Here is a 19,714-nt window from a genome sequence, read left to right as displayed (position 1 = left end):
CATGTAATAGTTATCTATATCTTCACTAAAAGGAATAGGCGGTAATCTCCACTGCAAGATCAAAGCAACTTCATACAATAACAAACATGAATGTACAAGTGTAATCCGTATAAAGAACATCTGTATTAAATGTTTACTGATGTTCGTTGACAAATAATTTAGGAGTCCTAGACTTACCGCATCATATGTACTCGACTCATAAACAAACTTGACCGACTAAGACCCAGAAATTTCTGAATGTTCAAAATGGTTCAAATGACTCTGAGCACTATGCGACTTAACTCTTGAGGTCATCAGTCGCCTAGAACTTAGAACTAATAAAACCTAACTAACCTAAGGACATTACACACATCCATGCTCGAGGCAGGATTCAAACCTGCGACCGTAGCGGTCGCTCGGCCACTCCGGCCGGCTTTCTGAATGTCGTACATCTTTTAGAATATGTCGAATGACTTCAGTTTAATAATTGGGTTAATGAATGCAGAAAGCATCTCTGTGTACGTCTGGGAACATCCCTTCTACTTCTTTAAACCGCCACAGTATAATGCCTCCTTTCTGCTTCGTCCTCCACGGAAGGGCAGAGGTCGGTGACACAGAGATCTAACTGGTGGTATGTGAACAGTGCTTAGTTCAGATTCAAACCCTGTTAGCGGGAAGTACCTCAGTAACGAGCCTGATGCCGAATTGTCCAATTTGTGGTGAAACCACCGCTCCTGCCGTCACAACCACTAACGCTAATACCGTAAAAGCATTAGTGACGTGTGTGGTAACCTCGGTTACCACTCCACTCGTTTCACAATGCATTGCAGAAACTCTCCCTTTCCGGAACTACGTTATACTTTCACATAATGACACAATTAAAATATAGTGAATTGATTAATCATCCAATAGACAAGTATAACAGATATTATAGCATGTTACAAATGTTACAAAGTTAAGAGCGATTGACTGAAGCACTTCTCTTACAAGGCCGGTGAACAGGGTCTTCCAGAAGATTGTTGCTACAACTTCTTAAGATATCATAATTCTATTTTCACTCATATGAATTGTGAGGAACTGCTTATTAAATTCTGTTAAGTCACTTCTCATAGCCATATTAGTTTCAAGCATAACTGTAATAATTTCTCTTGCTAGTATCGTAGTCCAAAATGAGACGAATTAAAATAGTCAGTCAATTTTCAAAGTCAGGTTACTACGAGGGGAGTAAAGTAAGTAATGCAGCAATTTTTTCTGAAATCAGGTTTTTTTTTTACCTTCAGGGTTCCAATGTACCATATTATTTCCCACTCATTTGGCTACAAAATCCGATTTTTCAAAATAGTCTCCGTAAAATGGGAAGGACATACGCCGCTTTACTGGGAGGGCCTGTATGCTCGCATAGTTCTGTTCTACTGGTTGACGTCAGAGTCAACGCCTCACTGCATCAATAGCCTATCCATCATCCATGTACTATTTCCCGCGGAGACCATCCTTCATTGGGCCAAACAGATGGAAGTCGGAAGATGCGAGATCCAGACAGTAGCTTAGATACAGAAGAACAGTCCAATGAAATGATGAAATTCAACAAAATATTGTCACTATCAGCATCGTAAAGCGCAAACAATTCCGGACTGATGGTTTTTCGTTGCTCTTTATTTTCTTCTGTTAGGCGGTGAGAAAACCAGTGGGCGCACAACTCTGAGTACTCCAACTAAGGAACATGTTTGTCAGCACCATGTAATGGTACTTGAATTACGTAACCATTACGGCACCCCACCTCAACCCCTCGATACCAGCAATATTCTACTGTGTTTCTGTAAAATAGTTAACATATTTCTGTAACATTTCATTAATGTAGAGGTACCTCGATACATCGATATGTATATGTTGCAGTGATATTTTTCTTATTTGTATTCTTTCTTTTGTCACTATGATCTTCGACGTACTTGTAACTCTGATTTTTGGGCGCGTAAGCGGTTACTAGAGAGTCTAGCTTTGGTCGTCATGTTAAAAAGACGCAAATTGTAGTCAGTTTATGAAATGTGAACTTTAACAGTGAGGAAGATATTTTCAAGTATGTTTTATATTGTGAAGTGATGTTTTGGAACGAGTTTCGTGATATTGCAACAAAAGTAATAAAAAAGAAGTGTAACTTAAATTCGGAGTCCTGATTACTTTTTTTACATCACCATTGTCCTCATTTGCAAAAGTTTAATCTTCAAGAATGGTTTATGAAACACATCTATAAAACTTTTGACTATGCAGAATAACAACTAGGCCTCTTTGCATCGGAGCTTGGAATCATCACTACCTAGATCTTCGACGATTGAGCCATGAGTTCACAACGAGACCAGCGTCGGAAACATGAAAAGATGAGTGCCTAGTTTATCCATTATTTCAAGAAATGACTTTATTAACTGTGCTCTAATGACACCTGCCACATAATATTACTTTGTTGTTGCCTGAAAATGCAATACTTAACAGCGAGAGCAACACTACAATCATAATTAATTTTTGACCTTTGTTGTGGTAGGGTTGTTAGAACTACCAACACAGATATCCAGCTGAGCAGTAGAGTGTTTCACTGTGATCCGTTGATCACCTCGAATGAGAGTGTCCGCACGTTCCAACATTGCAAAAGCCACAACTGTTGCGGCCGGCCGGTTCGCAGGAAATCGGGCAATTTTCCGCGACCTTGTTATGATGATGACAGACGACACGCCCAACGACTCACCGTGGTTTTGTTCACTGCCGGGTCTCTGTAGACATTCTGCAGGGGCCTATGGATATCTGCGATGCTCTGTTTTTCCTTCAAAAGAAAGTCAGTGACCGTTCTGTTCTTGAAACGCAAATCTGTTACAGACGCCACTTTGAAGGTTGCGTATAGCGCCACCACCTGTAGGAGCTTCTTGAAACTATAGGGGCTGAAGCGGGAGTATTGCGCCATGTCTTGCTTTTTTTAACCGCTGAGAAGAAAGAATGAGTTACTTATTGAACCCTCCTCGCAATTACACATTGATACCTCACGACTACGATGGGATATCTTTAAGGAAAACACATAAAAAATGGACCCAAAGGTTTCGTCATTTGTTTTTTCATATAACACACTGCATTACTTAACAACAATATTATCATTACAATTTAAAAACTTATTAAGAGAGTCAGAATACTCACAAAACTTGAATAGACTCAATTCATTAAAAAGCAATTTTAACAATTGTGCCATTAAGAGCAGGGGATGAAAATTGGAAGTACACAGTTCCCAGAAATAAGAAAAACATCGCACCAACTAGACGTGGCTGCAAGCAGGTTCCAAAAACAATTTTTATAACCAAATGGATTATAATAACATCCATTAAATGTACTAACAATTTGCAAGCTTAGATAACCATTGCACAGTCTGACAACATTCACCCAAATATAGGAACTCACGGCACTGATTACAGCTGCTGAAAGGCAGTGCGTGTTGCAAACTTTTACTGACCATCAAAGTAGTCACCAGCATTGTGTGGGGAAGTCGTAGGATACTCTTAGCAGTGCCAGTTGTGTAGACAGTTCGAGCGGCGTGGTGTATTGCCCCACGAATTTGTAGCAGTTCTGAAGCGAATGCCGTGAAGTGTTTCCTTCCGTTTAGAAATCGAGTTGAACTGACAAGGGCTTAGGTCAGGGGAGTGCAGTAGGTGGTACAGCACTTAGCAGCCCCATCAGTCAAACAAATCAGTAACAATAAACTTCCCGGCAGATTAAAACTGTGTGCCGGACCGAGACTCGAACTCCTCGAGTTCGAATCTCGGTCCGGCACACAGCTTTAATCTACCAGGAAGTTTCATATCAGCGCACATCCCGCTGCAGAGTGGAAATCTCATTCTGAAATCGGTAACAGCTTGCACTGTACGTGCTCGAGCATTGTCCTGCAAAATGATGGTAATGTCCTGCTGAAAGTGTCATCACTTCTGTCTCTAAGCTGGTCGTAGGTTGTGTACCAAAAATGAATAGCATAGAGAGAGAAGTGATGAGACTTTCTGCAGGACCTGACCTGCGTAAGGTGGACTCAAGATTACATCTGTAACCACATTTATTGAAATGTATGTACGATACGCCAATGCTCACGACCGTTCTTACATAATCTTTCGAATACTAAACTGTAGACTTTCACGGCCGGAAATATCATGTCCATTATAGTTATCCAGTCTGCAACCACATTTATTGAAATGTATGTACGATACGCCAATGCTCACGACCGTTCTTACATAATCTTTGTAATACTAAAATGTAGGCTTTCACGGCCGGAAATATCATGTCCATTACAGTTATTCGGGCTGTTATGCCGTGGTCGGTTGATGTATTCTGTGTTGTTTCCCAACGTTTTGTCCCCGTCTGCGGGAGACATCTTCAAGGGGGTCTTAGCTCGATAGAAGGTCCAACACACCCACTGTCTCGCTACTGACTGCCGCTAAATTCCGTGTCCGCGCGCTCGCGCGCCGCGGCGTGACGTCACGTGTTTTGAAAACGTCAGTGCAGTTGGCCGCTGTCCGTTGCCGTCGATCGCCGTTGCCGTCACGCAGTAGTGGACGGGTGGTACACATCTTCTTTAACGCCGTCATCCATATGCCGTTTAATTTCACGCCCTCCTCCTTTCGATTGAAATTATTAGGGTGTTTAGCGATTTCGCTTGCCTCCCTGTAGGCCCATTCATAATATCCGCTTGTGGCAGCTAATACTTGCGTCTCCTCGAAACGAATATGATGGTGCCCTGGCTGGAAAGCATGCTCCGCAACAGCTGATCGTTCCGTTTCTCCTCTTGTAAAATTGCCCTGGTGCTCTTCCAGCTAGAGCTCTTCGAGCTACAGACCCCCTTGAAGATGTCTCCCGCAGACGGGGACGAAACGTTGGGAAACAACACTGAATTCATCAACCGACCACGGCTTAACAAAAAAAAAAAAAAAAATGGTTCAAATGGTTCTGAGCACTATGGGACTTAACATCTGTGGTCATCAGTCCCCTAGAACTTAGAACTACTTAAACCTAACTAACCTAAGGACATCACACACATCCATGCCCGAGGCAGGATTCGAACCTGAGACCGTAGCAGTTGCGCGGTTCCGGACTGAGCGCCTGAACCGCTAGACCACCGCGGCCGGCCACGGCTTAACAGCCCGGATAACTATAACGGACATAATCTTTCTAACAGAAAATGTTAAGAGTTATGGAGTTATTTTATCCAGAGTCGTCTCGAAGAATTTCGTAAGGGCACTAAAGATCCTGATGTCGTGCACCCGTGATCATCTAGCCCATCCATCCATCCATCAATTCATTCAGCAGTCATCACTTCGTCAATTGCCGGAGTGTTGTGGCGGAGGAGTGGAAGGAGGAAGGGTGGCAGTATAGTAAGAGACAGGGCGAACGAACGTCTGCCATATCGCGGCGGTTCAGCGGCCGACAAGAAGCACTACCAGCGGAGGACAAGTTGGGGGAGATGTTATTTCACGATATCAGGATGCGGCGCGCCCCAGTTCTCTGTATCTGAGGGAAAGCCTGATGTCCCCGGCTTGAGAACCGCAGCAGCTGCGAATCGTCGCGGACAAACTTGCTGCGTGGGAGTGGTGCGGCGAGGGATGGTTCCAGTAGGACGGGCCGCGCAGCGCTGTGGCTGAACGAGACTACTGCCGGGTGTGAGGGGGGCGGGAGACGGAGGGGTGTGGCGCGCTGAGTGGGCCGGCGGTCGGCGGTAATCGAGTTAGTCACACGCAGCCATTAGCGGCCGTCGGCAAACAGCTCGCAACTGGGCCGGCGGCGGCGGCCCCCGGAACTGCTGCCGCGGAAACACAACTCGGCCGCTGGCGCTGCTGCAATTCCGACGTCACTCGGTGGACACCGCCGGCGTTGTTGCGGAGGTTCAGACCGCGAGCGGCGCGGCGCTCGGTTTATGGCCGCGCGACGGAACGGCCACTCCGCGGCGGACTCTCTCAGAAGGGGTGTACGCTTTTATGGACACCGGGGCTAGTAGCCCACCGAACGAGGCAGCGCGTTAGCCTACATGCACATGGTGTTTGACAAGTCGCAGTACAAGCTTCTGTGGGTTGTAGAGAAGACTTAGGAGACAAAGTTTTGATAGGGAAGCAGCGCCCGGAAATGTACTGACTGGATATAAACTACCTACTGGCAGAAGTGAAGCTGTGAGGACGGAGCGTGAGTCGTGCTTGGGTAGCTCAGTTGGTAGAGTACTTGTCCGCGAAAGGCAAAGGTCCCGAGTTCGAGTCTCGATCCGGCACACAGTTTTAATCTGCCAGGAAGTTTCACATCAGCGCACACTCCGCTGCAGAATGAAAATCTCATTCTGGAAACATACCTTCCTAGGCCGGATCAAATGGTTCAAATGGCTCGGAGCACTACGGGACTCAACTTCTGAGGTCATTAGTCACCTATAAGTTAGAACTAGTTAAACCTAACTAACCTAAGGACGTCACACACATCCATGCCCGAGGCAGGATACGAACCTGCGACCGTAGCAGTCTCGCGGTTCCAGACTGCAGCGCCTAGAACCGCACGGCCACTTCGGCCGGCTCCAAGGTCGGATCGCTGTCAAAACGGAGTACATTTCCAAACACGTATCAGCTCTACAGATGCTCCGCATTATTCATAAAACTGAAGGTCATCTCACCCACTTTGATAAATTATGAATCTGGCACTTAACTGACCATATATTTACATCGGTATCTTCAGGGTACGACTGTAGTGTTGAGATGTGTCAGTACATATAAATCTTGTACTAGCCTAAATCGTAATAGCTCAGGGGGTGACTTCAGCTACCAAATAATGAAAGTTCTTTCACTTTACCTTCTGCGTGTTTCCGACACTCAGGCAACTGATTCACAACATTCATTCAGCTTCCACCGTAAGATAATTGTCAGCTCCTCGCACGATCTACGGAATTACATCTACTCGTTACGATTGCGCAAACATATCTAACTCTTTCATGGCATCTTCTCCTCAAGCGAGAGAGAGCAGAGATATAAAAATTATAGCAAAGAATCTAATCATTTACAAAACTTGTAATGAAAGCATTTCAACTGCCAATACACATACACTCCTGGAAATGGAAAAAAGAACACATTGACACCGGTGTGTCAGACCCACCATACTTGCTCCGGACACTGCGAGAGGGCTGTACAAGCAATGATCACACGCACGGCACAGCGGACACACCAGGAACCGCGGTGTTGGCCGTCGAATGGCGCTAGCTGCGCAGCATTTGTGCACCGCCGCCGTCAGTGTCAGCCAGTTTGCCGTGGCATACGGAGCTCCATCGCAGTCTTTAACACTGGTAGCATGCCGCGACAGCGTGGACGCGAACCGTATGTGCAGTTGACGGACTTTGAGCGAGGGCGTATAGTGGGCATGCGGGAGGCCGGGTGGACGTACCGCCGAATTGCTCAACACGTGGGGCGTGAGGTCTCCACAGTACATCGATGTTGTCGCCAGTGGTCGACGGAAGGTGCACGTGCCCGTCGACCTGGGACCGGACCGCAGCGACGCACGGATGCACGCCAAGACCGTAGGATCCTACACAGTGCCATAGGGGACCGCACCGCCACTTCCCAGCAAATTAGGGACACTGTTGCTCCTGGGGTATCGGCGAGGACCATTCGCAACCGTCTCCATGAAGCTGGGCTACGGTCCCGCACACCGTTAGGCCGTCTTCCGCTCACGCCCCAACATCGTGCAGCCCGCCTCCAGTGGTGTCGCGACAGGCGTGAATGGAGGGACGAATGGAGACGTGTCGTCTTCAGCGATGAGAGTCGCTTCTGCCTTGGTGCCAATGATGGTCGTATGCGTGTTTGGCGCCGTGCAGGTGAGCGCCACAATCAGGACTGCATACGACCGAGGCACACAGGGCCAACACCCGGCATCATGGTGTGGGGAGCGATCTCCTACACTGGCCGTACACCACTGGTGATCGTCGAGGGGACACTGAATAGTGCACGGTACATCCAAACCGTCATCGAACCCATCGTTCTACCATTCCTAGACCGGCAAGGGAACTTGCTGTTCCAACAGAACAATGCACGTCCACATGTATCCCGTGCCACCCAACGTGCTCTAGAAGGTGTAAGTCAACTACCCTGGCCAGCAAGATCTCCGGATCTGTCCCCCATTGAGCATGTTTGGGACTGGATGAAGCGTCGTCTCACGCGGTCTGCACGTCCAGCACGAACGCTGGTCCAACTGAGGCGCCAGGTGGAAATGGCATGGCAAGCCGTTCCTCAGGACTACATCCAGCATCTCTACGATCGTCTCCATGGGAGAATAGCAGCCTGCATTGCTGCGAAAGGTGGATATACACTGTGCTAGTGCCGACATTGTGCATGCTCTGTTGCCTGTGTCTATGTGCCTGTGGTTCTGTCAGTGTGATCATGTGATGTATCTGACCCCAGGAATGTGTCAATAAAGTTTCCCCTTCCTGGGACAATGAATTCACGGTGTTCTTATTTCAATTTCCAGGAGTGTATTTTTTACGTAAATGTAACCAAATTTAATGAAAATAATGTCATAACTAATTTTACAAAATGTACCTGGTTACTTTTCTTGTTAACTAACTTGAAAATTTTTCTATTCATATCAGATGAAAGCGGTGGTTTACAAAGGAAACCGTTTACGTAAAAATAGATTTATAAAGAATTGTTTTTATAAATTAAGTGATTGATACCCACCAGTATCGGACGGTAATTTAAATAAATACGGCTTGATTACATCACACGTCGTGCGCATAAAAAATGAGAAGACGGTGCAGTCGTCAGCTCTTGTTGCACTGGGACATCACATAACGTTTTCGTCCGGCTCCAACAACAGCTGTGAGAAACTGCCACGGCCCAACTCGGAGGGTTGACTCTCGTGCTCCAAATACAAGCCGCACCCTGGCTTTGACGTGGACGTCGTTGGTCAAGTAGAAGAGAACCTGAAGACGAATGGAAGAGACACAGAGCTAGGTTCTACGGGTAACCAGTCAATACAATGGACATGAATCGATGGAGGTGATGAGACAGGATGCTTACGTTCGTGTCACGTGTCAGAGTCGTATGTAGACCTAAGAGCTGTGTCATATCACTCCAAATACACAGGCCCGAAACCATTACAGAGCCTGCACCAGTTTGAATAGTCCCCTGCTGACATGCAGGGTCCATGGATTCATGAGGTTTTCTCCATACGTCAATCCGCTCAATACAATTTGAAACGAGACTCGTCCGACCAGGCAACATGTTTCCAGTCATCAACAGTCCAATGTCGGGTCGGTATGGATGGGCCCGGGCGAGGCGTACAGCTTTTTATCGTGCAATCATCAAGGGTACACGAGTGGGTCTTCAGCCCCGGAAGCCCATATCGTTGATGTTTCGTTGAATGGTTCGCACGCTGACACTTGTTGATGGCCTTGCATTGAAATCTGCAGCAATTTGCGGAAGGGTTGCATTTCTGTCACGTTCAGTCGTCGTTGGTCCCGTTATTGCAGGATCTTTTTCCGAACGCAGAGATGTCGGAGATTTCATGTTTTACTGGGTTCCTGATATTCGCGGTACGCTCGTGAAATGGTCGTACGGGATAATCCCCACTTCATCGTTACTTCGGAGATGCTGTGTCCCATCGCTCGTGCGCTGACTATAGCACCACGTTCAAACTCACTTAAATCTTGATAACCTGCCATTGAAACAGCAGTAACAGATCTAACAACTGCGCCATACACCATCTGTCTTATATAGGCGTTGCCGATCGCAGCGGCGTGTTCTGTTTACAAACTTCTGTATTTGCAAACGCGTGCCTATATGAGTTTCTTTGGCGCGTCAGTGTACTTCAGAGAACTGAAAACCAAACAGAGTCTTTGACTTCTGCTACACCAGAAAATCGTCTCAGACACTTATTGGGCCTCGTAACAGTTTCGGCTACTTGGAAATTGATATTAATATGAACACAATGTGCCGAAACCTTAATCGTTAAATTAACTTCCAGGATAACAGAATACGCAAGATTAACACATACGCCCATCGAGGTTTTAAGCTAAGAAGATGGGCATTAGCAAATCAACAAGCATACGCAATAATTCGCAAGAACCACCCAGCACAAATCCAAAGAAAATATGGGCGCTGAAACAAATGGACTGGTTAACATACGGTAATTGGCTTATGTTCGTCCCACTTGCCGAACGGCTGCTCGGTTCAGTACAGATTGTGTAACATACACACAGAAAACACGTTAAATTTACATAACACTCAAATGGCAAATAGCACGTGGCTTTTCTGATCTTAAATGAGAATTAAACCTGGTATAGGAACCTAAACGTGGAGAGTGAACACACTAGCAGTGCACATAAACGGAAATCTGTCGGGATCAGAACTAACTAACAATAAAAAATTTTAAGGTACCTGAATCTAGGAAACACATGAACCAGTAGCCCAGTTAAAGACTGATCTTCCTAGATCAAGCTTCACAGACAGAACACCTAGTAGTTGAATACACCGCTTCAGCTGTAAATATCTTTTATTATCACGAACGGTTTCGGGCTCTCATAAGCCCATCCATAGGTGTCGCAACTGTGCTGCGACCCCCGAGCGCCGCGGTGGACCTGTACTAGGCCGGTCGTGGTAATAAAAGAAAATTTACTACTGAAGCGGTATTTTCAACCTCTAGTATAATGCTCAGTTGCGGATGTTCGTCCAACAGGATTGTTTGTAGACAGTACAAGGCTAAACTAAAGCCCTGTTACAGTTTAACAGCTGTTTAACTCGGGCATGTCCTGACTGCCGGGAAACTGATACCTATTACGGGCGTCGGCCAAAATAACGGCCAGCAGTACGAGCCATATCACAGTACAAACCATATCACCTTATGGGGAAAACATCAAACGAAATTCAGTAGTAAAGGCACAGTGATTTTTACGAACTTTGCCTGACGCTTTACCGCACATGAGAATTGGTGCTCAGCGTCATACTTGCGTCATTCCTAGAAGAGTTAAGATAGGTGTATGTGGCCTCGTTCACCAACCAAGGGAGCAGGAAGCAAGCCTATCGAACACCAGGATTGCTCTGCTACCGCACAGGCAGCTGAAAGCGGCTGCTCTCCAGTAGGCGTAGGCACGCTTCTCAAAGTAAACATCCGCCATCCGAATGCGGCGAGCGGTCCTCCACAGCTAACAAGGTCAGGTCGTGATCCAGAGAGACTTTCTACCAGTCAACCCCAGCAGAAAGGCCTGCGCGCGCACTAAATCCTCCTCGGGGCGCCACAAGACCGCCACCCACCTAGCAGCCAGAGAATCTGTAGCTAGGTAACGAAACCCAAATGCGTTGCGCAAGGAAAGTTATCGCTGTGAGCGCGTGCACCGCTGAGATATCCCGTGGCACAGGCATCTACAGAGGTCACACGTCTCATTACCACCATTTTTTGCATTCAGTTAAGTGGGGGATTTTAAAGTTTTTTGAAATTTATTTTAGATCGAAACGGTGCCATACATTTCCGGACATGAATTTCTTATTACAACGTTATCTACTAAGTCCCCTCTGCAACTCCTAGAAGCCTGTATCAGGAACTGTGGAAAAACCTGTTCACTTTGCAGGCCACGTCATGGTGTGTGATGAAACGTACTCTGTGTACCAATATTTCTTCGATCCTATACTGTTCCAGTGGCGAGTGGAGATTGGGAAGAAACAATGTACGACGGGCTGGCTGACAGGAGGAGCTATATCAATAGAAGTGGTTGCCGTCGTCAGTTCCTGCTTTAATTATGATGTCACATACCATTTTCGTCAAACTGCAACAGCTGCCAGAAACTGGTGCGTTATTAACTACGAAAGTTAACTTGGCAGTGTGTCGTATGCTAGGAACAAACGGGCAGAACTCGGTTAAATCAGGGAGTGTTCTGAGTAAAGGAAGTCCCAGGCAACCAACTGCCGGCCGCTGGTGGCCGAGCGGTTCTGGGCGCTCCAGTCCAGAACCGCGCTGCTGCTACGGTCGCAGGTTCGAATCCTGCCTCGGGCATGGGTGTGTGTGACGTCCTTAGGTTTAAGTAGTTGTAAGTCTAGGCGACTGATGACCTCAGATGTTTAGTCCCATAGTGCTCAGAGCCATTTGAACCATTTTTTGCAACCAACACGGAGGTTCATTAATTACATACTTTCTGTTGGAGTATCAGTGAAAGACGTATGCAGGGGGTGTTCGTAGTAAAAGATTCATGTCTTACATAAAGTTTAGTGCTATGAATAACGAGATGTGAAAATGTAAAATTCCAGACGATTTGTCGGACAGTCACAAGATCGGCGCAACCACAGCTCAGCTGATGCCGAGAGAGCTCCACCCCCCCCCCCTCCTCCGACACCCCCATCCACCAAAATGTTTCCTTCACGTGCGTTAACGAGAGGGAGAATTCATTACATTTTTGGTGACAATGTTGATGACAAAGACAGATGACACTCAAGTACGTTCCTGGCATTATGATCAAACTCGTACCTTGTCTGTCGTATCCACTGTCTCACTATGGCGAGACTGGTCCTCTTCAAAATTCTGTCCACTGCAGCAGTTCGAATGTGGTGCTTGACTACTGTGGCGTTAAGTGGCTTCACTGTTGTTACTTGTTATTTGACGGACTGGAGAACACCCCGGTGAATTCGTTTGCTCCTAGTTCCCAAGACAGCTGTGCTACGAGGTCGCACGTGTGGAAGTTTTCAGCAAGCCTCACACAACTGTGTCGCAGGAAACACCAACGTGGCTTACAGAGGTTCATCGTTTTAAGATTACAGATATCATCAGCCACTCCGACCGTGCGACTCAGCCAGGAAGTTCAAGGCATGTGTTTGTACCTGGTGAGACGCCATAGCCGGCCGTTGTGGCCGTGTGGTTCTAGGCGCTTCAGTCTGGAACCGCGTGACCGCTACGGTCGCAGGTTCGAATCCTGCCTCGGGCATGGATGTGTGTGATGTCCTTAGGTTAGTTAGGTTTAAGTAGTTCTAAGTTCTAGGGGACTGATGACCACAGATGTTAAGTCCAATGGTGCTCAGAGCCATTTGAACCATTTGAGACGTCATAAAGAGTGTTTGCGTTGCTTCTGTTTGTTCACAAGAATCAGTACTCCTCCTGGTTTCGGCTCTCGGTTCCTTCCACATAAACACTTGAAAATTAAGACTTTGTAATCCTCTCTGCAAGTTATAATTAACTCCAAGATCTTCATAACTTCAGAACTCTATCAATCTTTCAGAAACATCCAGTAATGTTTTTCGAAATGTACCTCAGTAAACCTCAGACCAGTCCTCCCACGAGGGGAAAGCTGTGGCAGTACCGGCAGTCGATCCTGGGTTCTCCAAATGATAAACAACAGCTCTGACGACTCAACTACGGAGGTGCACTGACTGTAACAGAAAACATGTGTATGTGTTGCTTTTCTACTAGGTAAAGTCAAGCAGTAGACTTATCGGATGGTTATAATTAAAATGCAGCCACTGGCGGAATATTAGTGTGGGCTATAATTATCGATTGACAGTGAAACTTGGTAAACGTTGTAATCAGTTAATGCGACGCCGAATTACCTTGGAAAAAATTAGTTCTAATTCTGGTCACCAGGTGAATATTGGCACTCTGCGTGGTCTCGTCGACATCTCCAGTGCTCATTTTGAACAAATTGTGTACGTTGCCATTAACAATAAAACCAGTGTATGAATGCATGGTTTCGCGGCGATATGAACTAATAAAATTTTCTCGGGCTTCCAACCATGTCAGGTGGTTAAAATCCTACGAGCTTTCGACCGAACTCTCCTGAGTCATCGTCAAGTGGTAAAACTGACTGCTATGTCGTCATGGCCGCGTCGTTACATAGCCGCACTGCTGGCTGTGACGTCACTAGTGCTCTCCTCGTCGCCATATATGGTAATGTTTTCATCCCATGTCCATCGCGCCCGTTTTAACCTCGCGATGGCTGGGTCCCAAGCTGTGCTTAGCTGCAAACCGCCGTCCCTGTTGATGGTGTTTTCAAAGGTTTTAATTTCAATAGCTTCTTTTGTGATGCTATATCAAAATCCCTTCGTCCTCATAATGACAGATGTTTCGTCGAATAGAATTCGGTCTCCATTTTCTAAGGCGTGTTCTACCACGGCTGTTTTTTCTGGATAGCGTAGGCGTAAGCACCTCTCGTGTTCCGTCCGGCATTGCTCAACAGTGCATACTGTTTGGCCGACGTAGTAACAGCCACACTGACATGATATCTTGTACACTCCAGGCGTTCTAAGGCCTAGATCGTCCATCACAGGCCTCATGAGCTGTCGAACATTTTTTGGGAGCCTGAGCACCGAGCACCTCTCTTCATGAGCAGGCTAATCTTTCCCGACACTGTACCACAGAAAGGCAAAAACACAAGTTTCTTGCTTTCTTCTTCGGTGGTGTCCTCCGCTCTGTTGGTGTCTTTCTTGCGTGTCACACTAGATATAGCCTGTGGCACCTGTCCGTGGCTGTACCCGTCTTCAGGGAAGACTTTTCGGAGGTGGCTCAGTTCTAGTGGCAGACTTTCAGCTTCTGAGACGACTTTATCACGATGGACGAGGGTATTCAGAACGACACGCTTTTGTGCCGGATGGTGGAGGCTGAGAGCATGCAGATTCCGATCTGTGAGTGTCGGTTTCCTGTAGACACTGTGGCCGAGGTGCCCATTGGGTTTCCGTCGAACGAGGACGTCAAGGAAGGGCAATGCAACATCTGTCTCGACTTCCGTCGTAAACTTGATGTGGCCGTGAATGCTGTTCATGTGTTCTAAGAATTCTCCCAGTTTTTCACGACCATGGGGCCAGATTGGAAAAGTGTCATCCACGTAACGATAAAGGCAACTTGCCTTTTCTACCTACGTCCCATTCCTAATCTATTACATATGGAAATACACTACCGCCCATTAAAATTGCTACAAACGCGAAATTAAACCGACAGGAAGAAGATGCTGTGATATGCAAATGATTAGCTTTTCGGAGCATTCACATAAGTTTGGCGCCGGTGGTGACACCTACAACGTGCTGATATGAGGGACGTTTCCAACAGCTTTCTCATTCACAAACAGCAGTTGACCGGCGTTGCCTGGTGAAAGGTTGTTGTGATGCCTCGTGTAAGAAGGAGGAATGCCTACCATCACGTTTCCGACATGGTAAAGGTCGGATTGTAGCCTATCGCTATTGCGGTTCATCGTATCGCGACATTGCTGCTCGCGTTTGTTAAGATCCAATGACTGTTAGCAGAGTATGGAATCGGTGGGTTCAGGAGGGTAATGCGGAACGCCGTGCTGCATCCCAACGGCCTCGTATCACTAGCAGTCGAGATGACAGGCATCTTATCCGCATGGCTGTAACGGATCGTGCAGCCACGTCTCGATCACTGAGTCAACAGATGGGGACAACAACCATCTGCACGAACAGTTCGACGAAGTTTGCAGCAGCATGGACTATCAGCTCGGAGACCATGACTGTAGTTACTATTGACGCTGCATCACGGGCAAGAGCGCCTGCGATGGTGTACTCAACGACGAAACTGGGTGCACGAATGGAAAAACGTTATTTTTTCGGATGAATCCAGGTTCTGTTTACACCATCATGATGGTCGCATCCGTGTTTGGCGACATCGTGGTGAACGCACATTGGAAGCGTGTATTCGTCATCGCCATACTGGCGTATCACCCGGCGTGATGGTATGGGGTGCCATTGGTTACACGTCTCGGTCACCTCATGTTCCAATTGACGGCACTTTGAACAGTGGACGTCACATTTCATATGTGTTACGACCCGTGGCTCTACCCTTCATTCGATCCCTGCGAAACCCCACATTTCAGCAGGATAATGTACGACCGCATGTTGCAGGTCCTGTACGGGCCTTTCTGGATACAGAAAATGTTCGACTGCTGCCCTGGCCAGCACATTCTCCAGATCTCTCACCAATTGAGAACGCCTGGTGGATGGTGGCCGAGCAACTTGCTCGTCACAGTACGCTAGTCACTACTCGTGATGAACTGTGGTATCTTGTTGAAGCTGCATTTGCAGCTGTACCTGTACACGCCCTCCAATCTCTGTTTGATTCAATGCCCAGGCGTATCAAGGCCGTTATTACGGCCAGAGGTGGTTGTTCTGGCTACAGATTTCTCAGGATCTATGCGTCGAAATTGCATGATAAACGTGATCACATGTTAGTTATAGCATAATATATTTGTCCAATTAATACCCGTTTATCATCTGCATTTCTTCTTGGTGTAGTAATTTTAATGGCCAGTAGTGTATTTCTATACATCTTTATTGCGTTCACTGCGCCAGATTAGCACCTAGTGACGGGATTTGGAATTAATTTTTTTCCAGCCTAAATTGGTCCCCCAATAACACATTACAACATACACCAAGTTTCGATGTCATGCGCTTGTTACAACTCCTACTGGACCTCCGTGAGCAGCTGGTACGTAAATTCCCTTAAAGAACGCGTCTTTCCTGTGACGTACAATGAGAATTAGATCCTCCAGCTACTAAATCTCTTCCACCAAAATACAAAGATTTTCCTTACTCGTATTGCTTAAGGCTTGGGAATATCAAAAGTGTAGTGTGTCCTGTTGATGGCTAGCGCAGTTTTGGTGTTTACATCAGTCTCGGCTACTCGAGAAACGTTTAGACGCGCTGGAGATCGGACGTGATAATCCGACGGAATTTTCGGGCGGCTCGTGTTTGCAGGCGGATCACAAAGCTCGCTGCGGTGTTTGTATACAGGAGGCAACGCCAGCCAGCCAGCCAGCATAAAGGAATGGCCCGCCGCCAGCGCTGCGCGGACTCGCCGGCCAGCGAATGGCTCCCGAGGGCCGGCCGAGCTAATCTCGCTCCCAAACTGTTGTCCGGCCGCGCTTTTTCTCGCAAGCTGCGGCCGCTTGATTTAGGGTGCTATTCCGGGCCTAACTGCGAGTAATTCTCCGCACATTTGTCTCGCGGAATAAAAATGCATTAAAAAATAGACAGCAGTAATTAGGCGGCGCGTCTACAAATTGCAATAATAACAACTGCCGCTGAAGCGTAATGTTCGCACAGCTAACGGGGAAAGGGTGGACAGAGAAGAGGAGCCTTCAGATGTGGTGAAATTATGCGGGAAGTAAAACTAATGTCGTGCACCACAAAAGTGTTTTTTGGCAGATTAGTATTTGGGAAAAGCCTTTAACGTGCCTACCGATTTTAGTAATGTAGCCTGGTGCAACATAAAATTCACCCCAAGGTATTCATACCTGTAGAAGTCAAACAACTTACAACGGAGGTCACTAGAGAACGAGAAAAAGCTAAACGGGCCAAGGATAGGGCTAGATGCAGTTAATGGATTCGTCTACATCTAGACATATACAGCGATAGCCACCGTGTAGTGGTTGGGAGAGAGTACTTTTTTGCTGCTACTGTCATTTTCTCCGATTTCCTGTTCCCGTTGTGAATATTCCGCAAAGATCAGTGATTGTTTGCAACTCTCCATCTGACGTAGTATTTCTTTCATTTTACCTTTATGTCTTCAAGCGAGATGTGCGTAACAGAAAACAGTAAAGTGAGTGGTAACATTGTGGAGCCACATCAAAACCGGCAAAGCGAACCGACGCCACAGTCATTAGCGAGGTTCTCTGCAATCCCCAACAACCAGAGAGAGGCACTCTAGAAGACACGCCCTCCCTCTAAGCATAGTAGCGCACTTACGCAGAGGTCACAAGGGTGTCTAGCATGCAAGTGTCGTGCCCAGTGTGACACTGCAGCTAAAGCAGTCAACGTCGTAGTGCAACATTGTAGCTTGTCGATACTTTCTGAGTAGGTGCCTCGCTGATTCCTACGGATGGGCACCGCGATTGACACTTTGAAAGGTATGTGCTAAGATCTGATCAGGGTAGATCCAGAAAATAAAGTCGATAGTTGCCAACCGTAGGTATAATATCTTTGAGTAGGAGGATCTTTGATGGTTAAGAGATTCGAGAGCGCGCAGTAAAAACCCGCAGCTAGGTGCCCGGAGGAAGCAGACGTGTCGTGACAGCTTCAAGGTGGATCGTGCAACGCAATTGTTTTTGGTTGCACACTGAGCAGCCTTTAGCACATTAATGGGAGAAGCTATATAAGGATTTCAAAATGGGTTTTGTTAGATAATGTTCAGAGTTAGGATTTGTATGTCCAAGGTTTAGCGCAGTAAGCGTTTTGTAAAATTTTTTGTAAGATTGATTCGTGCTACAGAAATGTTGGAAATGGTAGTTTTTGTGTATGACCCAAATTTTTAACAATATATATATATATATATATATATATATATATATATATATTTCGTGCATCATCAAAGTGTTTTTTGGCAGATTACTATGAGGGAGAAGCATTTAACGTGCCTACCGATATTAGTAATGTAGCAAGATAAAATTCACCCCAAGATGTTCATACCTGTAGAAGTCAAACAACTTACAACGGAGGTCATTTGAGAAAGAGAGAAAGCTATATATATAAGTTTAAATCTAACAGCCTGAATCATAATCCACATTGAATATGAATATGAAAATGAGTAGTAAAGTAAAGTTACCCACCAATGAAAGAACGTAAAGAGAATGAGGCCTCTATAAAATACATATGTGCAGTTCATGGTTTGAAATCGATTTTGGTATAACTAAAGTTATCAGTACAGTTATTTCAAACAAATAATTTTATGCCATTGCACAACTGGCATTATTAAAGCCAAGACATAATTTCATTAAGTAAACATCAGCGCCAAAAGTTAATTTTTCAGTACCATTTTAATAGCAATGCACAAACGACATTATTCTCTTAAATTTTATTGCCGAGTCAAATACATGTTTCATTACTGGCAAAATGGAGGAGTGCACGAAACAAGTTCGCAGACGCAGTCAGATGCAAGTTTGTTGAATAATTATTTTGGAACAATTTTATCTATGATACTTTCAACTTTGAACATCGCCAGCGATGAAGAACCTCCAGGCCGCCGGCCAATGACGGTGTTATAAGCGACGAACACCTGAATACTAGCCCTTCTGAACAAAGTTGAGAATATGGCTAACGAGTTTAAATAAACCTTCCATTTTGTAACTGATTACCTATGTTTTCATGAAGTTTTCACCTTCTGGTTGCTGCTATAGCTATGTACAAAATTTTAATATCTTTGTGTTTATTGTCTACCCTTGTGTACTCCCGAATGTAGTTATACGTGTGAAGATTTATCTCTGATAATAATGAAGGAATCTACTGGGCATTCAATAAAGTGATATAGGAGCTGGTTTCACATTCCAGCTTATAACACATGTGTAACTTACCTCAAGTGCGTAATCACATACAAATAAATTTTCGGGAAAAAAGGTTAAAATTTTTTGAAATAATTTGTCAAGAAGTAAGAAATGAAATAAATTACACAAACATTTGATGGATCTTTGAATAATACTCGAAATCATGTAAAGCTGATGTTATGCTCTCACATTAGTGTTGTAAGGAGACTATTGAATGGAATTCCAGCTAATATCCCGTAGCACTATTTCAAATTCTAAGTTCTTAGTGACTGAACTTTAAATTGTCAATCGGTATGAGCGTCTCAGCTGCTACACATGATTTCATATGGTTGCAGTTCAAGAGAAAGCAGAGAAGTTTCATTTCACATTGTGGTTTTGATATTTTTTTACACTTCATTTATAGAGCGAGCAACGCCTGTTCGCAATATGTTTTAATTACCCTCAAATCACTAATTACGT

The sequence above is a fragment of the Schistocerca americana genome, chromosome 7 (assembly GCF_021461395.2).
Source record: "Schistocerca americana isolate TAMUIC-IGC-003095 chromosome 7, iqSchAmer2.1, whole genome shotgun sequence".
Classification (NCBI taxonomy): Eukaryota; Metazoa; Arthropoda; class Insecta; order Orthoptera; family Acrididae; genus Schistocerca; species Schistocerca americana.
The sequence above is the reverse complement of the archived record's forward strand: the minus strand, read 5'-3'. Positions refer to the sequence as shown.